Source organism: Felis catus, chromosome A3, assembly GCF_018350175.1.
Source record: "Felis catus isolate Fca126 chromosome A3, F.catus_Fca126_mat1.0, whole genome shotgun sequence".
Taxonomy (NCBI): domain Eukaryota; kingdom Metazoa; phylum Chordata; class Mammalia; order Carnivora; family Felidae; genus Felis; species Felis catus.
In genome coordinates, this window is record NC_058370.1 from 81,827,859 (window position 1) to 81,853,637 (window position 25,779).

Genomic DNA, 25,779 nt, shown 5'->3' on the forward strand with positions numbered 1-25,779 from the left:
ATTCTTTCTCTGAATATTCATATAGTGGCAAGCTATGTATGTAAAGATTAGTCATGTTTGCAACCCTCAAAAAGCTTATAGGCAAGTGAATAGATAAGTACAACAAAATTTTATAATCACTTTTCTAGAAGTATGTTTAGGGAACAGTGGGTATATAGACAAGAGAATAATTAATTTTACACGAGAATACAATCAGAAAACACCTCAAAGAGGAGATAGTGGTTGAGCTGAGTCCTGAAAAATGAGTAGGTACTCACCAGGTGACCAAAGACATTTTAGTAGAGCTCGCACTATAAGAAAAGATTGGAACATGAAATAACATGGGCTCTCCAAGCCCACTTGGAGAACTACAAGGAATTCAGGCCAGATCATAGAATGTGATGTGGGCGCCCTGAATCATGAGGTTGGGTAAATTTTCTGGGATCAGATCAGAGAAGCCCTTGAATGCCATGCCAAGGAGTTTGGGAACGAGAAACTGCTGAAAGAATTTTAACAGAAATCACACTTGTGTTTGAGCAGGGTGACCAGTTAAAAGAATATGTAGTAATTCAGGTGAGAGGTGATGGACAAACTAAGTAGCTGTGGGAAACGGAAAAAGAGCAGAGGCCAAAGACATTCAGGAGGTCGAATGAACAGGACTTAACTGCTGATCGGATGTGGGACATGAGAGAAAGAGGAGAGGAAGATAATTTTGAGGTTTCTGGGTGTGTAACTGGACATTATACTTTGGGGTTAATCATTAATACAGTGAACACAAGAGAAGAAGCAACTTTGTGGAGAACAATGGATTTCATTTTGGACAACTGAGCTTGAAGTGAATGTGATGATATCCAGTAGGCATGAGTTAAATATTGAGGATTCATCCATCCCATCACTGAACCCGAGAGTGGATAAGATCCCCCAGGGGGAATGAGTAGAGTAATAATGATAACAATGGTTAACATTTATCGCATTATTAAGATCTTGGTTGTACCAAGCATCCTGCTATATGTTATCTCATTTAATCTTTGACACAACTGTGAGATAAGTACTCGTGACTGGTAATTTTATGTGTCAACTTGACTGGGCCAGATATTTGGTTCAACATTTTTCTGGGTGTGTCTGTGAGGATGTTTTTGGATGATACTAACATTTGAATCACTAGACTGAGTAAAGCAGATCTTGTTCCCTAACGCGAGTGGGCCTCATCCAATCAGTTGAAAAACCGAATAGAATAAAAAGGCTGTCCCTTCCACAAATAAGGAGGAATTTCCTCCTGCCTGCCTGACTGCCTTAAGCTTGGACATTGGCTTTCAGCTATTTGAACGTCCTGGTGTTAGCAGGGGCCCCAGTTCTAACCTCTGCACTGCAGTGTAAGTGCACGTCTCCTGTCCCTACATGGGCATTAAAGCCCTGGCCCCAGGCCCTTAAGGCCTATATTTAAGTCTCTGACTTTGAGTCCCCTTCCCTTGACACAACATTTTCCCCCACTCTGGCAGTAAGGATTTTTGATTTGTCTCAAGCTCAGCTATGTTGTTGTATTTACCCAGGATGCCTATTTATTTGTATCAGAAAATGTGGCTCCAATTAGCTCAGCCTGCCATGTTGTAGGAGCCTATTTTTCATTTGTTTTTGAGAATGGTTTCTTTTTTTAATTTATTTTTTTAATTGAGAATGGTTTCTAAAATCTTTTACCAATACCTTTAAAAACATATCTGACTTTCTAAAATACTATTTCACTAGTGTCTAAGTTAAAAAAAAAAGAAATATACTGACTGTTCAGCATTACCATCTCTGGAATGGTAGTATAGACGCTCTGGTTGCAAGGTTAGGGAATACTGGGGAGCCACGGTAGGTCGTGGAGGGGGTTTAGGGTAAACAAACATATTTAAAGTTGGCAAGTTCATGACCTGAATGTAGGACTCCTGGACTCTTCCAATAGAATTTTCCTAGTTCTGCCTTTTTCAGGATTGAGTCCTCACGACTAGGTCTCCTGAACTGGTACTGCTTCAATATTTTCTCAAATAATTTCCCTATTCAGTTTCACAACCTGCCTTAAGCATCTGTGTCTCCTGCTTGTCCTGCCTCCACAGTAACCTCTCAGAGATCAGTTTCTTCACAACCCCACCCCACTGTGTCACTGTACAAAACTCCCAGCCTCCCAACCTGAGTCACCACACGCCCCCTTCTAGTGTTACCAGCCTGGTCTCCTGCCCCCAGCCTGTCTCTTCTCAGATAAAATCAGCACTGCACGTTAGCAAAGCGCAGTTTCATCCATTTGACTAGACTTAGTAGCCTGGAGTTTTTCAATTTATGGGAGTATGTTTTTAATGCATTATTTAAACACTTTTTATTATAGAAAATTTCAAAATACACAGAACAGAGAATAGTCTAACAAACCCCATGTACCCATCATCCAGCTTCAAGAATTTTCAACCCCTGGACAACCTTGTTTTGTCTCTACCTCCACCACACCCACTGATTTATTTCAAAACAAATCCCAGGTGCCATATAATTTTATCTGTATATCCATACGTTTCTCTTAAAAACCAGGTATCTTTGGGGCAGTTGGGTGGCTCAGTCAGTTAAGCATCCGACTTTGGCTCAGGTCATGATCTCACAGTCTGTGAGTTCGAGCCCAGCATTGGGCTCTCTGCTGACAGCTCAGAGCCTGGAGCCTGCTTTGGATTCTCTCTCCCTCTCTGCACCTACCCTGTTTGCACTCTGTCTCTGTCCCTCTGTCTCTCTCTCTCTGTCAAAAAAAAATTTTTTTTTAAGTTTTTTAAAAATAAAAACTGGGTATCTTTATTTTAAAAACAAAACTATAGCACAATCATCACACCTAAAAGTATCCCTCTGAATATTTCTTTAATAACCTCAAATATCCAGTTTTTAAGACTTGAGATCCAAAAATGCCATTGGTTGTTATTATCTCTTAAGTCTCTCCTTTATTTATTTGTTTTAAAAAACTTTAAAAAGTTTATTTTTGAGAGGGGAAAGAGAGAGAGAGAGAGAGAGAGAGAGAGAGAGAGAGAGAGCACAAGAAGGGGAGGGGTAGAGAGAGAGGGGGAGACACAGAATCTGAAGCAGGCTCCAGGCTCTGAGCTGTCAGGAGAGAGCCCGAAGAGGGCCCAAAGCCCCAAACCATGAGATCATGACCTGAGCCGAAGTCAGACACTCAACTGACTGAGCCACCCAGACACCCCTTAAGTCTCTCTTTTTAAAAAAGCTTTGTATTATAGAAATTTTCAAACATACTCAAAGTAAGCAGTATAATATATGTACTCAACACCCAGCTTTGACTGTGATCAGCAGTTTGTCATTCTTGTATCATCTATACCTCCACCCAGTCTCCAATTTCCATTCCATTATTTTTTAAGTTTTTGAGCTAAAATGTACATATATTTAAATATACAAATCTTAGCCGTACAGTTTTGACAAATGGATATACCAAATGTAACCCACATCCCTATCATCATGTAGTCATTTACATCTCCCTAGATGGTCCCCTTGTGCCTCTTACCCCTTCACAGGCAACTTCTATGTTGATTTTTTTTTAACCTTAGATTTGTGTCTGTTCTAGACTTTATCCTGTTTTATATCCAGCTTCTTCTCAGTATAATGTCTGTGAGATTCATTCAGTCTGCTTCTTATAATTGCTATCACTACTGTAATAGGTTTATCCTTTCTTCTGTTAATGGACATTTGGTTAATGAAAGTTTTTCTTATTGAGAATAACGCTGCTATGAACATTCTTTCATAAAACTGTGCTTAAATCTCTTTTAAGGTCTAAGTTTGTGTGTGTGTGTGTGTGTGTGTGTGTGTGTGTGTGTGTATAGGGGGTTGGTTGTTGTTGAAGAATCCAGGTCAATTTGTCCAGTAGAATATTTAGTCTGGATTCTGTCATTGCATCCACATATGTTTTACATATTCCTCTGTCCTTGAATCTTCTGTAAATTGATAGATCTAGAAGCATAATAATAATAATAATAATAATGTCAGGGACTTATTCTAAACTATAATATGCCATTTAATGAGGTTTTAGCTGGTGTCAATAATTTTGCTACATAGAAATATACACACACACACGCACAGTTGGATTTCATTATTTGTTCTCGTTATGATCTTTAAAGTTGCTGCAAACACCAAATTAGTGAATACTGAACCATGCCTCCTAGAGGAAATATGGGATTAAGTTCCTGTGGGTATCTGGTCACGGTATTTTAGTCAATTGAACAATAGATAACCTTATTTTATGTGTTCTTCTGTTTAAAGACACCTTATTTAATATATGTTGTTGATTCATTAATATTGCACTCACAGTTAACAATACTATAACTCATGCCTGAATGAAGCTTATCTAACACATATTTTCTCTGAGGGCAATGTCACAGCCCTTCTGTACTTAAAAACACTGGACAGCACCTCAGCACTGTTTGTGAGCCATTTTGAACAATGAAATCACCAACCCCCCCCCCCGCCAAAAACACACAAAAATGTGAAAAACGTAGTGCTAAATGGACCACAAAAAGGACACTTGTTTAAAGTGTGAGAGTTGAAACAAGAGGGCAGAGCACTGCCTGGTTCAGCCTCTGCTAGGTATGCGGGTGTCAGGTGGCTCAAATTTTTGGCTGCTTTACATGTGCATAAATGACCTGCAAGAGCACTATGGGTATTGATTTTCATTTTAGTGAGTAGGCAAATTCACAAATACGTACTCCATGAATAAGGAAGTTCAACTCTATACATAAAACAGGTTCTCATCTCTTTTCAATCCCCAGAAATTGGGCAACTAAAAAGAAGAATGAACTCCCTCTTTTTACCAAGCTCAGCGGGACTATATTCCATGAGAGCTGGGTTTGCTGGAGGTATCCTTCCTCAAAATATGTGTAGATTTAAGAGTAACCATAACTCATTGTGAGTGAAGATGTAGGTAAAGTTGGGTTTGCTGACATTTTTACTCTTGCTTAGGGGAGGAAAATATCATATGGAGAGGCAGAAATGGCACGAGGTCTAGAAAGATAAATACAAAAGTGTCTAAAAAAACTATCTTAAAATCTGACTTGAAAGAAGGAAAAGACTAAGGACTTAGTACATAATAAATGCAAAAAATATAGTTCTAAGATGTTTCAGTGAATGGGGAGTGACAGACATACTACCTAAGGAGGATGTCTGGTGATGAGAAGAATCAATAGACCTGGGAGATGAGAAGTAATAGAAACAGAAGTCTGCCTCACTAATGAAAAGGAAAATAGTTCTGACTTGGACTTGAGGGTATGTGTACAGTAAACCATAGCAACAATAGACCAAGTGACTCCAGAATATGGATAAAGAAAATGTCTCATTCTATTTTGAATCTTAGAGAAAAATTTGTCAAGAGTCTGATTAATTAACCGAGTGACATCAAGTCAGAATAATAAAACTGAATGCCTGATGATTTACATATTGAGAAAGATTTTCCACTCTGAAAGACCTCTGTAAATCATAGTCATACATTTGACTCTCTGCACATTAAGCAAATGCCGATGTAAAGAACATTATCGGAGGTACTAGAGGTGACACATAGGATAAAGGCCAAATTCTCCAAATATACCAAAACAATTATTTTCCCACCCGTTATCCCTAGTGCTATTCTCTTGAGAGGTGACAACAGAAAATATACCACTAGATTTTTGCTTCAGACTCACCCTTAAAATTTCTTTCTAGGTCAGATATCATGCCGAAGATACTTCTTGGAGTCAAATCACAGAGACATTCTAGTGCTTGACCACAACACTTATATCCCTATGGTGAGAGACTCTAGCCTCCTTCTTAACCCCAACCAGGATTCCCATAAAACTCTCCTGTAATTTTCTCTCCTATGATGCTCTCATAAATGGCATGCCCTAAATCATGGGTCACTAGCCTGGGTCTCCCTTTGCTTATTGGACATTTTGCCCGCTCTCACTAGTTACTCTCCGGCTTTAAGAACTTCAAAGACCATCTCTAGGAAGTGGCAGGGCGGGGCGGGGGGGGGTGGGAATCCTTGATGTAGAGGGGGAAATGGTACTGTAAAAGCCCATTAGTATTATATACTTTTAAAGAAAGCAACTTGGATTCATATAAAGTTTATCATTACTATGACAGACACCTACATTTTAGTTTCTGGCTGACCAGACTTAATGATACTTAGGGAAATAGTGAGAAGTAATTCTTATCTTCTAGAAAACTAGAATTCATGAAAGCTCTGCCACTCAGAAGTGACTTGAATTATTGAAAAGAATAAAAAGGAATCTAGTAAGAACTCTATCCTATACATATAAAGTAGTAGGGTTGATATGAAACAGAAAAGTAAATTTCATAATTGCAGGTTCAGTTTGAGCTTTTGTTTATTCAGTTTCTAAATTTCATTGAATTAGAACCATATAATAACACTCAAGAAATTATTTTGCTATCCAAAGCAATTTGTCACTATTCACTCCTCAACTATAGCTCTCTACCTTCATCTTTTTCTCTTCAATTCCAAATTCCAACAGATTATTCAACTGGAGGAGTAGACTGAGCTAAGAGTGTGATACTTAACACAAAGAAATGGCATACATAATGTAAACGTTCCATTTCGAAATAAGTTAGATGTTAAGATTTGGAACTATAATTGCTGTGAATTTTTATTGATGACATGCTGAGTTATGGCCTTGGCTATTAATACGGCTGGTCACACATGAATAAAAGGCAAACATTTCTACATGAGAACATGGACAAACTGGCTAGCTTAGAAGAAACTTTAAATCTATCTTTATAAATGGAAGAGAGAAAATGGAATCAACTGACACAGCAGGAAAAAGAGAAATAAAAAGATAGGTTATATCATAGTCCTATATGGTGAAAATCTCAATTACCTTGAGATCATTTATCCAGCAATCAAAATAGGACCTATTAACCCAAACGTAAAGCTTCTGAGCTGCTAAAAAGAAGAAGAAAAAAAAAAGAAGGACGAGGAAGAGGAGGAGGAGAAAAGAAAGAAAAAAAGGAAAAGAAGGAAAAAAATGTTTAAAAAGTTGTATACTAAAGCTCACAAACTTTATTAGTAGAAAATTTCTAATATTACACTTGATATTTCATTCCCCCAGCCACAGAAAATTAGAAGCAATATACTGTTTTTTTAAACTCCAGTTATTATAGACTCTAACATTTATTGTGTGTTGACTGTGTGAGGGATGGTTACATAAATAGCTAATTTAATCCTATGAGGTATATATTATGATTCCCCTCATTTCACAGACAAGGAAACTGAGATGGAGACAGGTGACAAAGTTGCCCAAGATCACAAGTAGAAACTAGGAGGGTTAGGATTCAAATACAGTACAAGTGTTTTACCAGAAACCACACTTTCAGGTATTGATGGCAGACATCCGGGACTATGAATACAGTGATGAACAGGTCCGGGGAAGCTCCTGATGTCAAGATCTACAAGGGAGGGGGAACGGTAAGAGGAATGAGCTGGCAGGAGCAAGAACTGTTGGGAACAGCACAACAAGGCAGCGGGTGGAGGGGTGGGAGCACCAGACTCTGTACAGTTACTATTTAATTCCCTCTTTGCAACCATTCTGCAACTTGGAAGCAGCACTTTTTAGATGAAGAATTGAGGTTGTGAATCGTTAAATAAATTTTCCCCAAATTACATAATTAGTAAATAGTAAAACAGGTCTGTTGTCTGACATGAAAGGTTAATTTCTTTCTCCCATACCTCACCACTATAACAAACCCCCAGAAACAGGAACCTACAGAAACATTTAGTCTACCGTCCTGTATAAAAGGGAAGAGCCCTGAATGCTATACCAGCCTGTGAGGGCTTTGTTGAATACATAAAGTAGTTGAATATAAAAATGGTACAATAAAATATGTATAATTAAGACCTTAATAATCAAGAACCAGTGGCATTATGTTGATTACTCTCTGTTAAAGAACACAAGGGAAAGTATAGCATATTTTAAAAAGTCTAAAAATAGATACGGTTAAAGTAAAACTTGTGCATTTAAAGGGGTGAGCTTCAAGTATCTGGAAAATTCTCCTATGTGGAATACCTTTTTTCTAATGATAACAGACAAACCAAGTTTCCTATTTTGGGAAACAGTACAAATAGACATATTAAAATAAAGGTTAAGAAAATTTTGTATCATAGGGCCCAATAAAAACAGTGCCAACACTTTAATACCAACTTAGATTATGTGTTAATACTGAATCATACAGTATCTAAAATATGTTTCTACAAGTAATAAGAAATTATAATTTATTAGAAATTCAAGCTATTAGAAAAGTAAAATAATTGGATTTCTCCGCATTCTATACTTCTGTGAGACAGAAAGGATACCACACGTTCTTCAAAGACCTCTGAACTTAAAATTCAGGTAGTCAGCACCAAGTAAACCAAGGGTTTACTTTAAAGAGCAATATTTATGGTCTGTCTTACATGTAGTGTTGAACTCTATTTCCTATACTTTCCCCATCTGTAGTGCTATATTGATGATTGGTCTCATAATGATAATCATGATCCATAGTGTGCCCTCTGTGCTACAAAAAGGCAGAAGAGCTACTACATTAAATGTAATTTGAAAGTAATACATTTGATTACTACCTTTTAAAAAATGAGCCAACAATGTTTATCTAGCATCTTTAAGATAATTCAAATACTAATTAAAAAATTTCCCTCTCCAACTTATTCATGGGAACATTTGAAAAAAAATTATGAAGAGGATTCCCAGAAATATAAGAAAATAATGTTTTCATCTACTGCACATTACTTTTGTTGACTTGCATGTTGTTTTAAAGCTCCATGTTCTGTTTAGGTGTTTGATGTGTTTTTAATGAAAATTTTTAATAATTTAAAAATAGGTATTAAGAAACTTTCAATTGGTTAATGATCGTAGACAACATTCAAACAAACAAAAAATACCATTTGTTACTGAATAGCTTTAACATTTTACTTGGGTTACAAGAAAACTTTGTGTGGGAGATAATTACTTAATTTAGACCTATATATGTATTCACTCAGAAGTGGTGCTTTACATCAATGACAAAAACATAATTATGCATAAAGTTAGTTTTAAGCCCTTTTGTTAATTGTGGGGAATTAGAAAAATCAAAAAATGGATGTAATTTAAAGTATAAGAGGAAGGAAAATATTTTCTTCCTGGGCAAATACATGGTGGATGGAGTATGTGTACTATAACTGCTTTTTTAAAGATTTTCTAAGACAGATCCAATTTTAATAATCCATTTAAAAACCACATTAGACCATTCATTTTGATTTTTGTTTCAAAGTGTTTGGACACCCTGGAGAGTAATGGTCTAATATTTTAAGGAAAATCTACTTTGACTTTGTTTCTAAAGGATACTTAGGAACTTCAGAGATTTTCTGCAAGTGGGTCCCACACTCATTAAAGACTTAGAGCATTTAATTAATAAAGTGTAACTAATTGTGACTAGGTCTTCTAATGGGCTTCAGAAATTTTGTGAAATTTGATATAAGTTTATAACAACACGGAGACATCTATTTATGAAGCTTACTTATTCCAGAGACACTCTGAAAATTCTTTCTTCCAGTTTAAGGTTGCAAAGAGCACATATATACTGATTAGTCTGTAAGTTGGAAAGAGTCCGTTTATTATTAGGACAGCATTTTAACCATGTAGGAGAATATATTTCTCCTTTTAAAAACACTTATTCTTATTTTATTTCCTAAGCAGTCATTTAAATATTGAATCAGTATGATAGGCCTTGTCGAAGCAACAACTGAGCAATTGGCCTAGAATAGTACTTTGCACACCTAGAGGAGGCTCGGATAGTAGACTCACTGAAAGAACACAATGTCCTGTTTTCTTCCCCTTTAAAGGAAAAGAAGCATTCTAGCACCAGCAGTGTAAAGACAGGATGTACTTATCCCTTGCTTATTAAAAGAAAATGTTGAAAGGGAACCTTATCTCCAACTGCATGACATCTCAGAAAAGACCAATCTTTTAATTTCCTTTCCTTTTTCTGTTTACAACTTTTAATTGGTTCACATGTTCCAGACCTCAGGGGACAATATGATCTCTCATTTTTAATGTGTGGTATCCTCAATATTCTAATGCCCAGGCACACACAACGGGCGTGATACCGGTGGCTTCTGAGACATACTTGTTTTTGTGTCATACTTATGTTACATATCTTTTGTGATAGTTATGACATACTTCTTACTTATCAAATAAAGATTTAAAATTTGCTTTTTCTGAGATTAATGCATATAGTCTCCCAGAAAGCTGTATATTAGTGTCATTATTACTGATTCATCTGATGACCCCAGAAGTATTTTTTAATGACAAGTTCATACACATGTACCAAGTAGGAGATCTCTTATAATCATCTACATATTCATGTAGATTAGATCTAAAAGCTGCCACAGAAAGCCCAAAACTCAATTCATGTCAGAGGACTGGAAATGAGAGAGCATTTCTGTTTGTATTTTATTTCCTGGTGCTGTGTCTTTATAATACTAAGAAATGATGCAAATTCACTTGATCATGGCCAATAGCCTGATCTTCCACAAGCATTTGTGAGTGTATGTGTATGTTCATGAATAGATATATCAAAGATTCTTATCTTTGTAATTTATAAACATTTATGTCTAGACAGAAACAAATACAGTGCAATGTTTGAGAATTATTTCTGATGTGTATGGTAATAATTTGCATAGACCATTTAGACAGACTAAAAATACTTGCATTAAATGTGGTGCTTCTAAAGAGACCCCTCTTTTTTTTTTTTTTTTTTTTTTAGTCTGGAGAAAATAAGTTGCTTTTACTTTACTATTTTTTTCCTTATGACTCAAGGGAACCCGTGACTTGACTATATTTTTCTTATAGGTATTTAAAATAACATACTATGAAAACATACAGTATTTTCAAATTTAATTAAATAGGGAAATATTTAAGATTGTAACTTTCAGACAATAATACTCTTCCTTAAAATTTAGACAATACTCTTTTTTGATATTTTAGTGAGCTCCATTCATAAGTGTTTTTGCCCTTTACTGAATAAAACACTCAATATGTAATTGGAAAATAAAAACTCACATATATCAGTATTATCATTGTGTCTGTTCATTGTATACAGTACACTATATTATGTGATTTACCAATTTAATCTATAAATGATGTATGTGGCCACTATTAGCAGCTCAAAACAGCCAAATGAAATAGATGTTGACTTTTAAACTTGAAGAGAGCACTGATGGTTCAATTTAAGTTCATCACCTGAGCAGAGGAAAACCTTTTTTCATCCTTCATGGTCAAATTGATTCTTCTGTTATGTTATTCTACCTTTCTCAGTGTTCACCAGAATGATATTCAGGTACTGCTCTCACGGCCCCTATTTTACCATCACTCCATCTCAGCTTGCAGCAGTACTTCTCTCTGAGGACACCTCTCGTGTCTCCAGAGAGCCCCTCTACTGGCTCTCTCCCAAAAATGCCCCCAGGACCATATACCCTCCTTTATCTCTTACCTTCTCTCTCCCCTTCTCTTCCCATCCAGCCTTCTTGAGAAAGGGCTGCCTTCAGTCGTCCCTACATTTTCTCATCTCTCATTCAATCCTTGATTGTCTCTTTTTTCTTTTTCTTTTAGTAAAATATACATAAAACTTGACATCTTAACTTTCAAGTGCACAGCTCCTCAACATTAAGTTCACATTGTTATGCAGCCATCACCACTATCCATCTCCAGAACTTTCATCATCTTCTCAAACTGAAACCATACCTGTTAAACACTAATTCTCTTTTCCTCCTCTCCTCCCCATCCCAGCCCCTGGTAACAACCATTCTACTTTCTGTCTCTATGAGTCAGACAACTCTGTATACCTCATATAAGAGCAATCATACAATGTTCATGCTTTGGTGGCTGACATTTCATTTAGCATAATGTCCTCAAGGTCATTCATGTTTCCTTTATTATCTTCATTCTGACCCTGTCTTTTCCATGTCATTGAAGTGTTCCTTGCCAAGGTTACCAGTGACCCCCAACTTAGTCAATATTGTGGAAAATTATCTTTTTTAAATCTTTCAGTGGCATTTCACTGCACTTGGACTTACTATTTTTATTTTATTTTATTTTATTTTATTTTATTTTATTTTATTTTATTTTATTTATTTTAATTTCAGTTAAGTAGGCTTCATACCCAGCAATGGAGCCCACCATGGAGCTTGAACTCATGACACTGAGATCAAGACCTGAACTGAGAGGAACTCCTGGGTGGCTCAATTGGTTAAGTCTGACTCTTGATTTTGGCTCAGGTTGTGATCTCACAGTTGGTAATGATCGAACCTGGCATTGGGCTCTGTGCTGACAGCACAGAGCCTGCTTGGGATTCTTTTTTTCTCACTGCCCCACCCCCTCAAATAAAGAAATAAAATTAAAAACAAAAGACCTGAGCTGAGATCAAGAGAGAGACACTCAACCCACTGAGCCACCCAAAGACCCCTGCACTTGGAACTTCTTAGTGTTCTCCCCTCTTTTCACTTCCAGGACATCCCTCTATCCTGATTTTCTTCCTACATTCCTAGCATGTAGGAATTTGGTTGCTCCTCTTTACCTTAAATACTGTTTTTCTTCTGTGTCTACGTACATCTTAGAACATGTGTTTTGGGTGATCTCATCCATTCCCATGATCTCTATTACCATCCAGTGGACTGTGACCCTTTATAATCAACCTACATTTCTCTCCTGAGCTCCAAAGGAGGGCAAATGTATGTAGGAATATGTGAATGCTCCACAGGAAAAATGTTTAAAACTGAACTTACTGTATTTCCCTCTAGTTTAACAGCAACAGTAAATAGAACCAGGCTTGACTTAAAAATTTTCCCTATCTGCAACATTTAACTGACTTAACATTTTCTCAGTTTTGCCCACTTAATATCTCTGCAATATTCTTAATATCCACTTTTATCTCTTCTCACTGCTACTGTTACTGGTCAATTCAAGTATTATTCTCTCTGGGAAAACTGTCGTAGCTTCCTAATGAATCTGCTTCCCTTGCTTCAGTTTCATCCCCATATAATATATTCTCCACCTGTTGTCAGAATGATTTTCCCACAAAGCCAATCTGATTATATCACCCCCTGAATAAAAGTTTTGAATGCCTTCCCACTGCCTTTAGGGAGAAGTTCAAACTCTTTACATCGCATGCTGTGCTCTGCAGGATCTGGCCTCTACATCTAAACCTCAGCACTCACTACTTTCCCTTATGCATTACTTGTTTAGGCATGATAAACGTCCCGAATGTATTCTCCTCAGGCTGCCCAATCTTCATACATGCTGCACTCCTGGCTAACTTTTACTTGTCCTTTAGGACTCAGCTCCAGGGCCATCTTCTCCAGAAAACCTTCCCTGAAAGTGGGTGTGGTGGATCGAGGGGTGTGCTGCTTGGATTCCTCTACCGCCTTAAGACTGGAACATTCATTCCCCTAACTGTTGAGAGCATTGGTAACAGATCTCAGCTAAGTTTCATTTTGGAGATTGACCTTGGTTGAAGAGAGGCACTTGCTTAAGGTCATGCCCTCCTTCCTAAGGGCAACCCATATGCAATGACTAGTTGAAACAGAAGTATAAAGCTTTGGTCCCACTGCTCCAATTGGGACAGCACTGCAGGCCACCCTAGCCCTATAATCATCCCATGAAAAGGCCGAGGACTTTGTTGTGACTGCACCACAGTCCAACTTCTTCTGTCCAGTTCAGTTTCTTTCATTTCCCTTATAGGTCTTGATCCAGAAATCAAGCCTTTTGTGCACAAATTTCCATCTTAGAGTCTGTTCCACAGGGAACTAAGAAGCAACACTGAGTAGGACCCTCAATATCACTTGCTTATTTCTATCAAAACTCTTATTCCACTATATCATCATAACTGTCTGTTTACTTGTGGGGTTATGCCTAAGTATAGTGAGCAACTTGAGAACAGCGATTGTAGATCTTGTCTTTTTATCCTCACTTCCTTTTTATCCTCATTTATTAAATGAATAAATGAATGCCTGAGATCACCATCTTCAAATGCCTTGAGGGCTTTTCTAAAATCAACTCAATCCTTCCTGAAATTTATTTCCTTTAGGAAAAGCCCCAGAAAATCTGGATTTTCTCTTCCAAGATGTATTTGAGGTTTGCTGCTGCCTGTGCTTCATAAAATAGTGAGAAGCATGGATTTGGAGATCTGGATTTAGAAGTCTGGATTGAATTCTCAGTCATCATAGCTGTGTGACTTTGAGCAAATTGTATAACCTCTTCATGTCTCAATTTTATCAACTGGACAATAGTAATATCTAGCCCATAGATGCTTGGTGGTAAATAACTTAGGTAATGTCTGTATGAAGTGATGGCATGTAGTAGATACTCAGTAAATTTTAGCCACCCCTCCCTTTTCTACTTTTTAGATTGAACTTATTCTTTCTATAATAATTTACAAAGAAATAAATTACAGTAGTTTGGTCATCTACAGTAGTAGATGATCTCAGTAGCTCTCATTATCTTCTCACCTGACTCCCCTGCCTTCTCTGGCACATGGCAAAAATCCATCAGTCTGCTACTGTTCTTATTTTAGAAGGGAAAAAAAGCATCTACTGAAAGCATCTAAAAGCATCTACTCGAGGATGCAAGTGCCTGCTTGCTACAAGTTTTGTTACATTTATTGTGAGACATCAAATGTGCTAGTGACAAGAGAGCTATGGCTAGGTGTGTCTGACAGTGAGTCAAAGGTGAGTTAAATGACATGAATGTAACACTACCTGATGGGTTTCAGTGAAGCATAGGAAGGGCGAAAATGATTAACATAAAGTGCCAAGTAAAGGTTAAAGGTATGGTAGCAAGGTATCCCATATTTAGGTACCTGATTCACTCGTATTTCCAGTTTTCTTTTTCCCAGTACTTGGAAAATCACATTTCACAGTTTCCTTGTCATTAACTGGACGATGTGATAAGCTCCAGCCAATTACTGGGAATAGAAGTGCTACATCACATGTAGGGAGAAGTATTTGAGTCAGTGGTCAGGTCTCAGCTAGAAATCTGGAATTCTGAAGAACGTGTGCCCTGAACAGTCTTTTACATCCGGAGCAAGTTCTGCAAAAAGTGAAATAACCTTTCACTGTGTTAAACTGCTGAGGTATTCATGTTACATGTTACCTTAACCATTTAGTTAAAACTTAACCATTTCTGACCAATGCACTGGGGTTCAGGAGAACTCAGGATAAATATGAATAAACAAAACATCTCAGGAAAAAGAACTACAGCCAGCTGTCTCAGAAAATAGAACTGGAAGGTTGTTCATGATGCTTTTTGCCTACATCTACTCTACTATTCTACCACTAAAGTAACTTAGATTTTCCTTTTCAATATGCTCTTTTCTGTGTCTGTCTTCTCCCACTTCCAACTGCCAGTTGTCTTTCTCTGTATCATTGCATCTCTGCATCCCCGAATCATTTATCTTTCAAAGAGATAGAACTCGATTGTCCCAAGTTAGACCGCCATCAGAAAGCGCTCTCAATCCAGACTACATAGGCTGCTAGGTAGTCTACAAATAGGCTTTCCTTGAATTAGAAATGCCTCCCCTGGTCCAGTTAGCAACAACCACGAGGTTGGGTCATGAGATACAAAACATGACCACCCATGCTTAAAGAAAAGCTTGAAGTCTCTTCTCCTCCCTACCCACCAGCAGGAACTGTGGGTTGTAGTCCTGTTAGATAGGTGCTGTAGACATGGTAGGCACCATTTTGTCTTGCCCAGTAAACTAGGATACAGACCCTTGAGGCCAGTGAGAGGATGTTACTCCATTGCTGTGCCCACAGGGCATTGAACTGGTTGCACAAATGCCTTGATCTTGACCTGAAAATTTGACCTGTGACTTCTGGGTCAGGACAAAATTTTTGTTGAGCTGTCAAGTCTTTCTAGATGAGACAGAAAAAGTAGACCCAATGACCCTAGGTCAAATGCAGGAAATTTCTGGCTTCTTAGATATCTTTGATCAAGAACTACATGTTCAATTTTGAGAGTGTTGTTTTTGGTTGATAATAGGCACAAAAGGCAACAGTTGCTTTAGAGCAGTGTAACAATCAGTGATTTAAAATTGGTTTTGACGTCAAAATAAAAATTAGGAACTATTTCACTTCACCTTGAGCATTTGGTTAACTTATTAAAAAATGTGAAATAAGAGTTTCCCTTTGCTCTTAACACCACCATCTTACCTGCCATAGTTTCTTTTGTTTCTTTTTTTAAGTTCATTTATTTATTTTGAGAGAGAAAGAGAGCAGGGGAGGGACAGAGAGAGAGGGAGAGAGAGAGAGTCCCAAGCAGGCTCTGCACCAGCAGCGTGGAGCCCAGTGTGGGGATCCAACTCACGAACCGTGAGATGATGACCTGAGTCAAAACCAAGAGTCAGATCCTTAAGTACTGAGCCGCCCAGGCACCCCACCTACCAGTTTCTTACAAATATTCTTGTTAATGTATGGTTGTCTCTATTTGGAGTGTGTTCACCTTCTGAAAATGTTTCATTTTAAACTTCACTCCTTAACCTGACCCTTTTGTTTCATGTTCCCTGGAGGAACCTTCTTATCTTCCCACAGCATTCCACTACCCTCCCAAATGGTGTTAACTCCCTCACTGGCCTCCACTCCACTCCCAATCAAAACCCTCATGGCCTCTGAGGGGATCTCAGTTGAGGTTAAGAGGACGTTAGCCAATTAAACTGCTATTAAGTCAGCTAAGAATTTCTGATAGTTAAGTGACAAAATAAAAACAATGCAGAAAAGTTTTTTGATCAGATCTGTCTTCCTACAGCTCTTTAAATTATTGCAGTTAGGTTCTTTCAGCTTTCTTTTGACACTACAAGCAGAAGTCTCCAATACTAACTTTTAGTCAGAGGTAATGATACAGGATAAGGATGGTGAATTTAATATTTTTTGAGAAACCATGACCACATTTCAAGTAATTTAAAAGGCTATCATTTATAAAATGCATTTCTATTTCAGGGATGTTAAGCTATGAAAAAGGTGTGCCATAAATTCTACCAAAATGTGGCATTGGGTTGGTTCACTGTGGAGAAACGGCAGGGGAATGGAGTGAGTGCTGAAATTTAATTGGGACCGGGTTCAGCTTCCAATCCTGCCCCTGATTAGTTGTGAGACCCTGGGAAAAGGATTTAACTTTTTTGAGCCTAAGCATCCTCATCTGAAAAATGGGGATAATAATAGCTACAGGCTTATTAGATGTTTTACATAGACTATTGGACATGAACTGTCTTGACACATAGCAGGTTCTCTGTGGGTGTTAACTGAATTTGAATATTTTTAAGTTCCCTGTAGCTTTCAGGAAAGAAAATCTGTCCTATCAAAAGGATTGATAGGGGACTGGAAAGAACTCTCTGGTTGAGAGAGAAAAGGCTTCATCCATAAATGCTCCATCCTCCTTTGGACTGTTTTTGACTTGATAATAATTTGTTTGCTGTTCTTTTATTCATTTATTCATTCACTCATTCACTCAATCGTTATTTTTGAGAGTCCCTACTTTTTGTTAGGCAGTGGGGATTAAAAAGATGATTAAGACATGGTGGTCTCCACGGATCATAGAACCTGGTAGGGAAAGAAAGTCACTGTAAGCAAATAATTGAGAAGCATTAAACTATATATTCTTTAAAATTTTGCAACCCTTTCCTTTAAAGAAACAATGAAAAACAAAAATAAGGTAGAGTCCCAAAATCCTCCATGATTTGTAAAATGTTACAAAGCATGGATGATCCAAACTAAACTCTATCAAAAAGAAAATTTCTGGGAAGCTCAGTTGGATGGGTCCGTTGGTTAAGCATATTGACTCTTGATTTTGGCTCAGATCAGGACCTCATGGTCATGAGATGAAGCCCTGTGACGGGCGTGGAGCTGGGAGGCACTGGGCATGGAGACACTTGGGATTCTCTCTCTCCCTCTCTCTCCGCCCCTCCCCTGCTCATGCTTTCTTTCTCTAAAAAAAAAAAAAAAAAAAAAAAAGAGAGAGAGAGAGAGAGAGAGAGAAAGAAAATTTCTTCCTTCAACTTTTCCCTCTTGTTAGAGTTAATTTTGACTTTGGCATCAGGACACATTTTGTTTTTCTTTTACTCTCACATTACATCTGTTACCTTCTCTGTCAGGCAAGTATAGAAAGTAAATTGTCAGGCAAGAAACAATAAGCTCAGCACACATGTAGAATCTGAAACAAAATTGGGAGACATAATTTTAGCTGTACCTGTTTTCATAGTGCTTTGCATATGGAATACTGTATCTATAGAACTTTTAGAGTTTTTTTGGTTAGGCAGCATGGCACAGTGGGAAAAATGTAGGCATAGGAATCAGAATAAATTTAAATTTTGGCTTTACCACTCACTAGTTGTGTGGGAAAGTCATTTAACCTCACTGACTCTCAATTTCCTTATTTGTGAAAATATAAATTACAGGCTTATAGTAATGAACATATATGCCCACACATATGACTTCAATAAATATGTTATTATTCAAACCCTAAGACACAAAAGAAAATATTTTCTGAGCCCTTGGATAACTGTACAAAATACTCAAATGCTTTAATATAAATTGCATATATTAGAGGCAGAATTTGACTTGGTTATATTAAACAGGCAAATAGTTATTAAGATAATCTTAACTTGGGACACGTACTGTGACAAGGTCATTATAAGCTGTAAATGCCTAGCTAGAGTGGTGAACTCTGGGAACCAGGCTGGCCATAGGTTGGAGCCAGTCAAGATGGGAGTGTGGAGTAGGGGATTAAGCTCTGCCTCCTGGAGGGCAATATCCATACACAATATTTGGAGTTCTTTTGTAAGGAAGAATTGTTTCTTCTTCTTAATTAATTACTTAATTTTATTCATTCATTTATATTAGTATGGACTAATGTATATTTTATATCTTAGGTAATAATCTAATGCCATGTTATTTATTTTGTTGTTCAAAATGCTCCAGCTTTGTCCAAACTTTCAGGTTGGTTCCTGTGCCCCCTTTGACATACTCTGATCCTTTTGTTTTTGTTATTTGTTATTTGTTTTGTTCTGGTTTTTTTTAGCACTTCTTTGTTTTCTGGGACTGTAAGATGCTCTGGGCTTATCTTGTATTTTCCCTGCTCCAGTTCTAAAATCAACCATCTCTCCAAAGAGTCCTGGTTCCTTTTATTAGGGAATGGCATTTAGAAGCCAAAATCTGAGTGCTACGTATGCTCAACAAATATTTCCTGAACATTTTCTATCAGCCTGGTATTGTTCTGGGCACTGGAGGTACAACAGCAAAGTATTCTGATCTTATGGAATTTACTTTTTAATGGATCATGAAATACTATGAAAAAAATGATACTATGTCCATGATACTATGAACAAAATGTCTAGGAGAATACTTGGCTTGTAACAGGGCTTAATAAATGTTAGTAACTCCTTCCCTCTCTCCCTTACTATGCTTTCTCTAAAGCTGTTCAAACTCCTTTCTTGGGGACTGGAGCAAACTGGGCTATGCTGAGGGCTAGAGTCCCATACAGGGGTGCGTGTAGAGATTATTGCTATTGCTGGGCTACAAAATACATGTATTCTACAAAGCATGTTTGAAGTGTTCCTGAGAAGGCAAATCAGTATTTGTAATAGAGGATCAACATCTAACCCTAACTCAAGAGGTACAGCTCAAACTATTGCCAGGGACATGAGGCCAAAGCTCAGAATGTCAGTTGACCAAAACCAACTGTGGAATCAAGCAGTGGAACTTGATTTAGGAAAAAAAAAAAAAAAAGTCCAATTGAAGGCTATGAATGAGTAGTGGAGCTCTTTTTTGGGTGCTGCCTCCATGGTATGAGAACACCTTACTGCTCATAAGCTCAGGCAATGCAAACACACTTGTTTGTTGAATGTCCACCTCCCTGCTTTGCAATCCCTCCGTATTTTCTGTCCACCACTCCCCACTGCCCTGCCAGTGTTACAGGGTTCAGGTAGAGGAAACCTTAGTGCAAGTATAATGTTGACACTACAATGGCCACACTATCCCCCAGAGTCATAACGCAGGGACTGGAGTGAGCTGTTAATAGTTGCCCCAGAGTTAAGGGAATACCATGTCTCTCTGCTTTCTACCTTTGTGTTCAGGTCCCCTTGGTGCTGGGTCAACTGGGAACTTGCTACCTGGGAGAGTCTGTGGGGAGGAGTAGGAACCCATGGTATCATTGGGTATCCAAATTGTGAACAGAGGGAGAAGCAGAGGTTAGCACGAGGGAAGTGGTGAACAGCATCATGCCTGAGGCTGTAGACAAGAGAGTAACCCAGGATGCTAAAATCTGGGAAGGCTGAAAACTAGTAGAGAAAAGAGGTGTGAGAGGGGTATACGAAAAGGTACAGAACAAAGGCTGAAGGTGATAGGACTCCATGTGCCCAGTTATATGTGGGGACGGCTGCTGAAGGGATGGGCTTAAAGGGTTAAGGTGGTTTTCCAGGCCCTGCCTCAGAAGCTCCAGTGGACTAACATTGCCCATTCTTTTCACAGCGATAGCAAATAACGAACAATTATTTAGTGTAATGGTAATTAAAAGATAATTACTAACTATATTAATTTTTATAATAATACATACTATATAAATAACATATGGAAATTTGCCTTCTGATGCCATTCTGAGGTTGTGGTAATCTCTTAAGAGGCAGAATTCACCAAAATTCAGTGAAATGAATTCAGGAGAGAATTAGTCTTTTAAAATAACGGATTTAGGGGCGCCTGGGTGGCTCGGTCGGTTAAGCGTCCGACTTCAGCTCAGGTCATGATCTCACAGCTCGGGAGTTTGAGCCCAGCTTCAGGCTCTGTGCCGACAGCTCGGAGCCTGAACTGCTTTGCATTCTGTGTCTCTCTCTCTGCCCCTCCCCTGCTCACAGTCTGTCTTTCTTTCAAAAATAAATAATAAAACATTAAAAAAAATTTTTTTTAAATAACCGGATTTAAAAAAATATGTTGAGTCAAGCCTGCCCTTCTAAAGCTCACTTTGGGGCAGGAAGAGAGCAACTGGTTGTGAAAGCATGCTTGGCGTCCCTTTGTTCCTGTATCGCCTGTTCCTTTGACTGGAGACTATGATATCAAGGTCCAAAGGAGAGAAGGGATGGTTTTAGGGCAAGGTTGTCACATCTTCTATCACTGTGCTCTCATAAAACCTGTTCTCCTGGCACCATCTTGCCAAAGGCATGCTGACCGATGCTTAAAATGCAAGTCGGGAGCAACGCATGGGCAACCATGCGGGATGATGGTGGGGATGAGACGATTTGTCCTCAAAGTCAGGCATAATGTCCTCTCGCCTCTGTGCACGCCAGGACACTCGAAGAGCACTTTCTGTACCCTGAACAGGATATTTTTAAAGGCTTAGCTGCTTCAAAGTAGAAAATAAAGCCCAACAAGATTTTAAATTAATTTCTGTGCCTCCTTGGCAGCTGTAATATTAAACATAGTAAATATCTGGGGTAAACCAAGTAGTCACAAGGGAAAATGATATTTCACACCTCTATTTTCGAATTCTGTGCAGAGTTTGCCACATCCCTCATGTTGAATATCACATAGTTAAATTATCACCCCAGTTGAACATGATGATCTGTAATTAAATTATTCATCATTGTTCTGTTGCATAAAAATAGTTGATTTCTCAACTCAGGGACAGAGTCTGTAACAAAGGTTGCTGGCTTACAAGTTGATATTTACCAATGACTCTTGTGAGGTTGTAAAAAATTAATTAGCAATGGCTACGGAAAAGGGTGAATAACGTGAGAAATTATTAGGTCCTCTGTTAAAAATAAAACCTTTATGAAATTTTAGATTCAGTTCCTAATAGAAGAATGAAACCACAAGGACATTTGCTTCCTTCACAGCTGAGCACCAGCATTCTGCAATCCTCCAGCATATATTAGCTATGCTTAAAATTCCCCCTTTGTGCTGAAGGGGACGTATTGGCAGACCAAGTAGAGCTGGGAATGCCACTATCCTGTCCCCTTTTATCTGTTTTTCCTCTGCACTTTCCTCCCCTCACCCCATTGCTTACCATAGTTCTTATCATTTCCTCCCTGCTTCCTTCTAGCCATGTTACCTCTGTTCTTTCCCTCCTCATTTATAATCTTCAAGTCTAGCCTCTTTCTTCTCTTCCTTTTCCTTCCTTCAAGGCAATGATGCACAGTGGTTATTAAGAACATGGGCTTTAGAAACAAATTAAGTCTTCCAGTTCCAGCTCCATCATGCACTGAGTGACCCTGGGTGAGCTACTTAATCTTGCCCCAATGCTACTACCTTGTATAGCAGTCAAGGTTTGATTAGGGAAACAGAACCACTAGTGTGAGAGGCACTGCAGAAGTGAAGGTCTGAAGGGGGAGGTGGAAGATCAGAGGGGTCACCCACCAGTCCCTCTGAGATGACAGGCGTGACCAACTGCCAGAATGGGCCTATGAATAGGGAGCTGTGAAGAAATCCATGGGGAGCTGTTGCCTCAGAAGCTTTGCATGCAAGTATCTGTGTTTCATCAACACGGCCAGAGGTCCTCAGAAGAGCAGGATGTGGAGTGGAGGAGAACCTACCGGCTCTACATCTGACCCTGCTGCATCTAACCATGATGACCTTAAGCAGTGGCTGCTGCTTTATTTCTGCATTCCAAATCTAATGTGAATTTCACTTTTGGCCAAATCAAACTGAGAACCGTACAGGGAAGCAGCTTCTGGGGAACCTAGGTCTAATTTAACTAGGTTTTTGCAGTACAAATCACCCTATGAGTCATTTTCAAAATGCAGTTATTAACAGTTCGTAACTTGTGGAGATGTTGTAAAAAGTAGATGAGACCTAATACATGTAAAGAAAGCACTTGTCACAGTGTCTGACACTTAGTGAGCCCCCAATAAATTCTCCTTTGTTTTCAAACCATTTCCTCTTATGTTGAATCCAAGTTGTACCTAAGCACTATTACCAAATTTCTCACTGTCATTGGCGTTGTATCATCATCAGGATCATTAGTAAATGACGTGAGAAATGTTACGATAAAATAGATATTATTTACTGAGTACTCACTAGGTAACATGCACTGTACCTTTATATGCGTCAACACATATGATGCTTACGACAACCCTATGAGCTAGATACCATCATCATTCACATTAAAAGTTGAGGAAATTGAAGTAGAAAGATAATTTACTTGGCCCACACCATGCAGGATTTGAACACGGTACCTGTTTATTTGCAGCGGTATAATGTAAGCCCAACCATTTTTAAATACTCTGTTCCCATTAAAAGTGGGAGTACCACCTGTAGGAGGATCATCTTCAGGCACACAGCACCTTCAAAACCTGCAAAGGATCTCAGAAGTCCGTTTTTGTTGTTATCATCTCACACAAAACTGGAGCAAATTCTAAATCTCTCCGTGATGCGGACAACACCAGTGGTCAGAAAGGATTGGTTAGTATGTGGCAGTGTTGGGCAAAGCAGCTTTGTGATCAAGCCAACAGAAGGCTGAGGGATTTGGGAGATAGAGAAAAGTTGAAGAAAGGTTAAAGTTAGTTGATAATTAGATATAATTTTACAACCTAAAACTTGAAAAACTTGTTCTCAATGGACTCTCTGGCCCTTTTAAAAGCATGGCCTTGAGACTTTTATTGGCATGCAAAGTCCCTTAAATTACACCAGCCAGTAACTCTGGCTTCTACCCTAAGCTGGAGCAGAAACTTCAAATTTGCAACTCCACAGATTGTACTCAATGGGCTTGGGCTATCTTTTAAATACTTTTTAAAATTTTTAAATGTTTTCAGATGGGGTTTATCACAGTTCCCACTCATCCCTCCTTATCTGTCACCTAGCCTTATGTCACTCATCAATTATTATATCCCTTCCAGGAGAAGGCATGGAGAAGGCATGGAGAGTCCACGTAGAAGGCACGGAGAGTCTAACTCCTGCAAAGTAACAGTCTCTCAGAGGACAGATTTCAGAGGGGTTAGCTGGCCTTGGATTTCCACAGGGAAATTAGCAGAGATGAGGGACATGAATCCTCTCAATTCTTTTTTCTACTCATCTGGCCTCTCACCTTCGAACTTTTTCTTTAAAGTTCCTTATCGATAAACTTGCTGTGTGGCATTCTGACAACCCCTAGGTTTACCTTCTAAGAAATAACATCTCAGTTGCTTAAAAGCCCAGTGGTGGAACCGTACAATTTCGCCTTTGCCAAGTGTGATGTACATTTGGTAAACAAAAAATCCGGAGACATAAAGGCTAAGAGCGAAGTAGAAAATCCAAGGCTGTTTGTCGGTAGGCACTTGGTAGGTGCAATCCCTGCAAAGGCACTTGGAAAAACAAAAGTTATTTGTGTACTTTTCAGTTTGCAGGGCTTGAAGTTTTAAAGTGTACTCTCAGGGTGATATTTGATTTCCTATGGTTTGAAACACCTGTGGAATGAAAATTTGAAGCTATCAGAATATGGTAAATGATAGTGTTTTAGATATGTTGACAAGCATGTTTGGCATTAGGGTTGTTGCCTGTCAAAAATAGTGCTAGTATTCATTGCATTAATTAACTGTCCCTGAAACCTGGGATGTGATAATGATGGTGCAGTAAAAAGTATCTGGTTCCAAAGCTGGTTTGGGTATTTTCTGATATAGACGGACAGGTTTCTGATATATAATGTAAAATATGGATGCAGTTATGGTAACCATAGTATTTACTAGAGGACACCTTTTTTATAGAGATATGAAGAAAAATGGGACTATATATAGCCTAGCTTGCTAAAAGGAGACCAAACCTGTTTTTTTTTTCAAAAATTTTAAATGTTTTTTTTATCTATTTTTGAGAGAGACAGAGAAAGGGAGAGAGAGACAGAGCTTGAGTAGGGGAGGGGTCGGGGGAGAGGGAGACACAGAATCTGAAGCAGGTTCCAGGCTCCAAGCTGTCAGCACAGAGCCCGACCCAGGGCTTGAACTCATGAACCCCAAGATCGTGACCTGAGCTGAAGTCGGCTGCTAAACCGACTGAGCCACCCAGGTGCTCCAGAACCTGTTTTTTTATTACAAGAGACGAAAAGCTTCCTAGAAATCTGAATATTTCTCCTGGTGTGTTCTGTTTCCTGTTTGTGTGCCTGAATCTGAGCATCATATCATCTTCACCACTCTCTTACCTTTTTCTAGGAGTTGTATCACCACTAAAGATGCTTTTGCTTATATGAGTATTTAAATCAAATTATTACTTTTAATTAAGTATCAATGTCACAGTTTTGTTCTCCTACCCCCTGGCAGCTTTCTAGTCTCTGCTCTCGGAGATAAAATATTTGCTTGTAGTGAATGGAATAAGATGACTATAACTATGGTCTTATATTTTTAAAAATGCTTAATTGTTGAAATAAAAAAAAACTCAGTAAACATATTGAATGCTATTCATTTGGAAGGCTATACAAATTTAATGCATAATTACAATTTCACAATGTGTGCAATCATGCACTTAACATAATTAAATAAATTAATACAAATCCAAATCCCTCGTACACTAATGATGACTTCTAGAACACATTATATCTTTCCCATTTTTATTCCCAGTATAGCACACAGAGGCCCAGCCTGTGTCATAAATGCACTTTTAGAACAGTAGGTTTTCTCAATTTCAAGGACTCTTTCGAATACTCGGGAACGTAGATAGAACTACAGGTGCTTGGACTCTTATAAATCAAAGCAGCCAAATGATTTATTGATGATTTGGAAGAGAAAGAGATGAAGATTCTGCTCAATCATCAAATGGAGAACATTTTTATAGGA

At 38.3% G+C, this 25,779-nt stretch overlaps 1 long non-coding RNA gene across 4 annotated transcripts in view; it reads left to right on the plus strand.

Annotated features, from left to right (window-relative positions):
* LOC111559823 overlaps positions 1-25,779 on the plus strand; it is a 55,190-nt gene that overhangs the window by 6,921 nt on the left and 22,490 nt on the right. For 2 of the 4 annotated variants that reach the window (XR_006595612.1, XR_006595611.1), the window contains exons 2-3: positions 5,686-5,768; positions 7,354-7,444. This is a non-coding gene — a long non-coding RNA (uncharacterized LOC111559823). Of the gene's footprint in view, positions 1-5,685; positions 5,769-7,353; positions 7,446-9,850; positions 10,707-25,779 lie in introns of those variants that run through there. The other 2 variants (XR_006595613.1, XR_002741147.2) reach the window with 2 other exon arrangements.